This window comes from Nicotiana tomentosiformis, chromosome 1 (assembly GCF_000390325.3).
Source record: "Nicotiana tomentosiformis chromosome 1, ASM39032v3, whole genome shotgun sequence".
In the NCBI taxonomy this organism is placed as follows: Eukaryota; Viridiplantae; Streptophyta; class Magnoliopsida; order Solanales; family Solanaceae; genus Nicotiana; species Nicotiana tomentosiformis.
In genome coordinates, this window is record NC_090812.1 from 58,779,058 (window position 1) to 58,787,030 (window position 7,973).

The following is a 7,973-nucleotide window of genomic DNA, read 5'->3' on the forward strand; positions in this document are numbered from 1 at the left end:
AATTGTCGATCAATATGTGTATATTAGGCAACGAAAAATCATCTTTGGGACTTGCTCTGTTTAGATCTCGGAAGTCAACACATACTTTGACTTTCCCATCTTTCTTCGGAACTGGCACAATGTTGGCCAACCAAGTCGGGTACTCGACCACTATAAGAACCTTGGCTTTGATCTGCTTGGTGACCTCCTTTTTTATCTTCAAACTCATATTCGGCTTGAATTTTCTGAGCTTCTGCTTTACCGGTGGACATGTAGGATTAGTGGGTAACTTGTGAGCTACTATGGATGTGCTCAAACCCACCATATCGTCGTAGGACCATGCAAAGATATCTTCATATTCTTTTAGGAATCTGATGTACTCTTCTTTTCTGACGGTGATAGATGGATGCTTATGCGTGTTTCCTTGACCAGTTCGGAACCCCCAAAGTTAACTGCTTCAGTTTCGTCCAAATTGGACTTTGGCTTGTTTTTAAAATTTTCCACTTCTCTGACAATTTCCTCACGTATCGTATCATCTTCCAGGTCCTCTGAATCACTATCCTTATGTTACGTTGTTTCATTACATGTCACAGTCATAGATTCATTGGGATAGGTAATAATAATGCCGTAAAAAGAGAAAATGTAAATAATAATAGTAAATACGAAAAGTAGCAATGCATTAATTGAAATCTTTAAAATGTTAGCAAATGCGGCTCGATGACTCGAGCAATTATTTCAAAAAAAAATATTGAAAATGTCTCAAATGCTTAAAAATAATTGATCATAATCTGCCAAGCTACCCAGGAACTCGACGGGCCCAGGATGGTGCAGCAGTCCAGTTTTTGAGAAAAGCTCCTTTCCCAACGGTCTGAATGGTAAGGTCTTCCTCCTCTTCCTCCTCAACTATCGCACTGCAATCCATATCTTTTTTCATCCAGAAACAATTTCCTCATGCCAGCTAAGACTTCATCTTCCTCAGATCCCCACATCATGTCAGCTCGATGCAATGTCTGGTGCAGAGGTGGTACTGGTTGTTCCAGCGGATAATAAGGGCCACGCCATGGCAGCGACCAATTTTGGTACTCTTGCCAAGTATATTCATATCTGAGCCCAAAGGTTGTGCCATGACGCTGCGGTTGTATGGGTTTGGTGATCCCTTAAAGGTTTTTGCCCAGACCCTTGCCAGGTTCATATCCTGTCCATAGTAATATGCTTTCTATCTTGTTACTCCACCATCGATCCTTTTCAATTGTGTTGACTCGCTCAACGCGATGGTACGTTTCTCCACCCAGCTTCTTCCTATTCTCGATGATTGGAACGGTATGATTGGTATATATGGGGTTGCTTCCATCCCCATGGATAATCACTTCTTGATGAATCCATTCAAACATCACAGCCTGATGTAGAGTAGAAGCCACTGCCCTAGCGGCATGTATCCAGGGTCATCCCAATAATAGATTATAGGTAGCAGATATATCCAGCACTTGGAACTCAACATCAAACTAGGTCGGGCCCATTTGTAGGTTGAGGTTGATTTCTCCAATTGTGGCTCTTTGGGATCCATCAAATGCCTTTACATTCATACTTCCCATCTGTATCTCGTGCAGGCCTTTACCCAACCTCTTTAGAGTAGTCAGTGGGCATATATTGAGACTTGAACCCCCATCTATCAGGACCCTGGCGATGAACTTATCCTCAATTGCACTATGATGTGTAGTGCCCTGTTATGACTTAGTCCTTCTGGTGGTAATTCATCCTCGTGAAAGGTGATTTTGTGGCTTTCCAGTACCTGCCCGACCATGTTGGCCATCTCCCCACTAGTGATGTTGGTGGGTACATAAGATTCACTCAGCACTTTCATCAAGGCATTCTTTTGTGTCTCAAAGTTTTGCAGCAGTGACAAGACGGATATCTGAGCGGGTGTTTTGTTCAGATGATCGACAACAGAGTATTCCCTTACTTGTACCTTTCTCCAAAGGTCATCAGGGCCAGTCTCAACAACAGGCGGCTTAGATGCAGCTTCTTTTCTTGTTCCTCCCAGGTGCTCAGGTGTATAGACGCTGCCAGTTCTAGTCATGCCTTGCGCCGCACCTGTTTCCTCCATTTTTGCTTTTCCTTTTCTCCTTGCTTCCGCAACATAATCCCATGGGATAACATCTGACTTGTAAGATGGCATGGGGGCTCCCATGATAGTGAAGGGTCTAGTTACCTCGACTTCAAATGGTGCTCTAGTTTGTACCACAACGGGTGTGAGGGTGACCGGAGACGTTTTAGGATCATCCCACTCCCGAATGAGTCCGATTGCCCCTCCAGATCCCATTCCTCGTCGGTCTCTATCACATTCACTCCCTTACCTCTGTGATCCGGGAGGGGATTGTTACAAAACCAGTACATGGAGTCAGTTGTACTGATACTGCACTCTGCACTTTCTGTGCAGATTTTGGTATCGGCTCGGGTTGATCGAGATTTTGCTATCATACCGCTATCCGGAGACTCAAGGTATATTTGTCGGCGTTCACAGACCTTGAAGTCCCCATCTATCTTTTCTGTTCTATTGTTTCTTTCATTTAGACAATTGTATTTCTTTCAGACTATTACTTGTAGTAAATTCAAGAATGCTCGTGAATTGTGACTCCAGATCCGGGTGGTAGTAATTGATACAGTCTTTATATTATTCCGCACTTACTATATTTCATCTTATCTAATTATTGTTATTTACTAAATGAAAATAAGAATTTGGGTTGCCTTGCAAGTGAAATGTTAGGCGTCATCACGGTCCCGACGGTGGGAAATTTCGGGTCGTGACAGTTTTGAAGCTCTCAATCTCAACTCCCACCTCTGAAATCAACTCCAATGTGGGCAAGGTATTTAGAGCAAGACAACGTAAAATGCATAAGAACTTTTTTCTTAAAAGACATAAGAACTTTTTTTTCTACTAGCTTAGGACAACTTAAAAGACATAAGAACTTTTTTCTTTCAACTTTCTAATCAACATTCTAACTTGTCAAACACGGTACTATGGACTCCAGCAACCACTCGTGTCGCTGCACTTTATGCTGCTGTTGATTCTTATGTCATGAATTCTTAGGTGAGTCTTCACTACTCTATCTAACTTAATTACAGCTCAGTTTCAGGAAATGTAGAATAACTAAACTTTTATTAGATATTAATATTAAACAGTTTATGTAACAGTGAAAAGGTGACAAAGTAAGAAATATCAATATTAAACAGTTTATCCAACTGCTAACTTCAATTTCGGCCCACATTGACAACCTAGATTTTTCGAAAAGAAATTCTCACAATAATTTCAAGCACAGAATATTAAAAACAGAACAAGAGACAATCCGAAACTCACAACTTACCGAACTTAAATAAGATTTTCAAATTCGAATTAGTGCAAATTTAAATGAGATTTTCAGATATTTTATATACACTTACAGGTCTCTTGCGATGCTCCCCAACACTAATAGACACACCCGTGTGAGTCCAGTGGCAACTCTGCTCCCACCACCATAACAATTTTTTGTATTTATTTCTGACTTTTCAACACAATTAGGATCTTTCTAAAGTCTCATCCAACTTTGCCACACATCATTTGGAATAGATTTCCGTTGCACCTCATTTGTTTTTTAGTTTGCTAATAAAATCACTGTATCTTTTTGCTACCCTATGCCCCCATTGGTTCCACATAGCAGTATCAATTGAAGAATCCCAGTAGAATACCTTCTAAAATAATTTTGTAAAGTAATAACATTAATAAATTATATATAAAAGTTAATATACTTTCTAAATTCAATTGTGATGGATTATACCTTGAATTCTCCAAATTAAAATATTTTTATCTCATACGAGACGCTTTTCCAGTTGATTCCATAAGGATCATGTTTATGCTTGAAAGAATTAGTTATACACTCAGAGCATTCTCTTGAAGGTTCTAACCTGAACAAATTAGAAGACAGTATTTCAAGGTATACCATATATACCTCGAGGCATATCTACAAAATATATAAAAAATAAATAAGGACATGATACAATGCATATCTAACTGTATTATTCATCTAAAATTTATTAACAAACAGCAGGTTCAATCACTTTCTTTCAATGCAAAGTCAATCTGGTAGATATTATTCTAAGTAGTTTATGGCTACAATCACGCTCTAGATTATCCATGTTCCTATTTAATATTGAAATAAATAAATTATAGGTAAAGTGAATGCTTTCACTATGGTATACAAAGAACAAAAGTACTGATCGACTAATTGTACTCCTTACAAATTTGAACAATTTAAAAGATGTCAACATAGGATTACACTAAGATCATGCTGCATCTAGTGCAGAAACTGAGTAACATCAATTAAAAGAAATTGCCCAAAACAACAAAGATCTCATAAAACTTATATTAAACAAGATAAATGTTCACCTTTGCAAATCCGAATCTATCTTTTCCAGTGTTAGGAATGTCAGGAATGTTAGCATCCATCTTGCGGTGACATAAAACATATCAGGAAGGGATAAAAAAGAGCAATACATTTACAATATCATAACTATAGCTGACAAAGATCCTTAATAATTTGACAACTCTAGTCCATAGAGTGTCTCAAGAAAATAAAGCTAATTTGTTAAGAATTTATTTTTACAGTATCACTATTGTAGTACTCGGAAAGGCCTTGTGGAAATGGATAAGCTAATTTACTTTCTTCTAACAGATGAGGAGACAAGTAAAATCTAACATCATTGATTTTAAATGGTAAAAATAATATATGATCAAGAATTTTTCATACACTCTAAGATTACAATAATTCTTTAACAATAGTTACTAGTATAATATACAAAGAATCTCACGAATGGATAAGCTAATTTGCTTTCTTCAACCAAGGAGGAGCTAATCAAATATAAAATCATTAACTAAAACGAGTAAAACTAGATGTGATAAAGAATTTTTATACATTCTGATGTTGCCAAAATTCTTATACAATACATATAACTCACAACATCTACACCAATTTTAACAGCATTATTGGGGCATCCAATTATAAAAAGGTATACCAATTCTCTTTAATAACAACAAACTGAACCTTTCAAATTTTTAAAAATTTGATGTAAAATATTCAAGGCTAAATGATGTCTCAAAACATAACTCCAGGCCTATAGACAAGTTGGTGAGAAAAATTAGTCTAACTGAAATGTAACAATAAATTTAACAAAACCAAACAATTAAACTCAATTGACCTTATGGAAGTATTCAACGTCTGCAAATTCTTTAATAAAACCAAAAGCAACTAAAGAGAAAAGAGAAAAATTTGATTAACTATTAGCTTACTTTTAGAAGGAGTGAAAATTGAAATAGGCCTCACGAACAATAGATTGAACAATGCCAATCTGTAACGAAACAACCACAATAATATATATCAAAATACATGCATCTAAACCCTAGAACACACACCGCATAATTCCCAACGGCAAAGCCTATCATTCTAAAAATCAAATATTCAACAACAGAAGTAATTAGAAATAAACGAAATAAAAATAAAAACATATAAAAAATAAATCACTGAACGAATTATTTAGAAATATTCGGATAAGATTGATAGTAGGTGAAGAAATATATATAGGAGTAACAAAAACAACAAAAGTTGGTGAAACCAGAATCACCATGGTGGCAGAAAAAGATATAGATATAAAAATTAATGTGGAGATAGAGAGAGATGAGTTAGGATTACCTCAAGACGGTGGCCGGCGATGGTGGAAGAGAAGGGAAAGTGCGGCAATGGTATATGAGCCTTAGGTTCACACCCAACTTGTTGTATTGGATGCAAGAATCTCATATTGTTGAAGATGAGAGAAAGTCGGCGAGTTTGATAGAGAGAGAGAATGTGAGTCTGTAAGCAGATTTGTGCCATAGATAAACTTTAATTTTAAAAAGGTATAGCGACTGAAATACTTTTGTCGCTAATAAAAACTTGGGCAAAATTATTTTTAAGAATCGAACGACGGAATTTCCTTCGCAATTAAATTTTGGAATGTTTTGATAAGTAAAATAAACGCAGCGACAAAGTTTCTGTCGTTAAATCCGTCGCTATATTTTAATAATTTTTGTTACCCCACTTTTGTCGTTAATTTTGTAGGTAAATAAAGCCGCCAATTTTTAGCGACGGATGTAAAATTTTGTCGCTAATCCATCGCTATATTTGGTACTAAATCTTTTGTAGCTTATTTGGCGATAAAAAATAAAATTCGTCGCTAATTTGTCGTTATTTAGCTACGGAATATGGCTTGTCGCTAAAATCCGTTGCTAAACGTTGTTTTTTTTGTAGTGATTGCTTTGTATTGCGTAAATATGATGTTCCTTACAAATGATCAGACCCCTTTTATATAGTAGGGGAGTCTTACTCTTAATCGGCCTCTCCTTGATACGTTCCAGGATTTCCACCGCGATCCTCGCCTGATTGTGGACATTTAGGCTTTCCATTATTTGGCTTGGTAAGCATCCCTTGGTCTCGTTCAATCTCCATCTTGCTCGGTCTCGATCTTGCTCGGTCTCGATCTTGGCTAGTCTAGATCTTGGCCGAACTCGATCTTAATCGATCTCTGGGTCACGAGCTCGGCAATCTAACTTCACACCATGGTTCGATATAACACGAGTTTGAACCTTATACAGATTGTCCCCTCGTTTCTCGGAGAGAAGATCACGAGAAATGATATGAATTTCCGAGCTCCGTCTCGATGGGTAATGACGTAAACGACGAACGTCACTGGTACACCCGATCATGACGTAAGAAACAACTCGAAATGTCCCGTCGGTCCAGTTATCAAGGTATTAAATGACTGTCAGTCGCTGGTCGCCCACTACCGGTTCTGAATCGTCACCAGCAAGCTATAAGTACCCTAGCTTTTTCTCATGCAAACTTTTTACGTTCAAAGCTCTTCCTACTCTTGCTTTTTTTCAAAAATCCCTTTGCTTTACAACTTTTTCACCCAAATTTCTTGAATTCTCATCAATCCGCATACTATATTAATTCTCTTTTCTCATGTTATTCAATGGCGAAAACTTCTAAGACCAGACCGTAAAAGGAGGCTGCTTCTTCATCACGGCCCGCTGGCGGTGAGGAATTAGTTCTGGCAGGGTTCCTGACTGTTACTAATTTTAGGGTCAAAAAGGCCTCCTTGGTAACGGGCCGATGTGAGCCGGTCTCGAGGTAAATATGCACAATCACTGAAAAACCCCTTGCTAGGGTTAAATAGGGTTGCAACTGTGTCAATAAGCATGTGGTGGTTCCTTCGCCCGAGGAATCGATCACTACCCACGTGAGGTATTTCTAAGTGTTTACACTTACCCTTTTACGTTGGGTCCCTTAGACCCCATCATCATTGCCTTTTGCAAGAGGTATGATGTGATCCTTGGCCAGATCCACCCCTCCTTCTGGATAATAGTGATTTTTCTCCAATTTTTTATAAGCAAAATTGAGGGATGTCCCTTTACCCTCGACTACCTTATGCTCCTCTATAGTCCCCGACTCTATCGAGGGGGGGCTGATCAAGCTTGCTCGTCGAACCAGTAAGGCTCCGTTATCGAGCATAGATGAAGGTCGGGACCGAGGTTGGATGGGTCGATTTGTTCGAGTAAGGACTTCGAACTTGATCCCTGCTGAAGACATGCCATTTCCCGAGAAATGGAATATGAAATGTAAGTAGTACTTCGCTTTGAAGGTTTAATCTTATTGCTTTTCTTATTTATTTCTTCATTGATATTTTTTGGCGTCACAGATGTGGCCCAGATGTCGGACCCAATTCCGGAACTTAAAAAATGGGTCGAAGCCTTGTGTTACAGAGGCCGTACTCAGAGCGTGCTTGGATGGAGTTGTCGAATGGTCGGTGGGAGGACCGCAATCATGGTAAGTTTCCTTCTTAGAACGGTAATCGTTCGGGCTTTTTCTCGAGCTTACTCATCTTTTTCCTTTGTAGGCCTCGGAAAGGATGTTGCAATGAGGCCCCAT

At 38.4% G+C, this 7,973-nt stretch overlaps 1 long non-coding RNA gene across 1 annotated transcript; it reads right to left on the reverse strand.

Annotated features, from left to right (window-relative positions):
* Positions 1–4,155: 4,155 nt before the first annotated feature.
* LOC104107625 (uncharacterized) lies at positions 4,156–5,938 on the reverse strand. Its single transcript, XR_004509909.2, has 3 exons — positions 5,700–5,938; positions 5,300–5,358; positions 4,156–4,459 (listed from the first exon to the last, which is right to left on the reverse strand). It is a non-coding gene; the product is annotated as an uncharacterized lncRNA (long non-coding RNA).
* Positions 5,939–7,973: the final 2,035 nt, after the last annotated feature.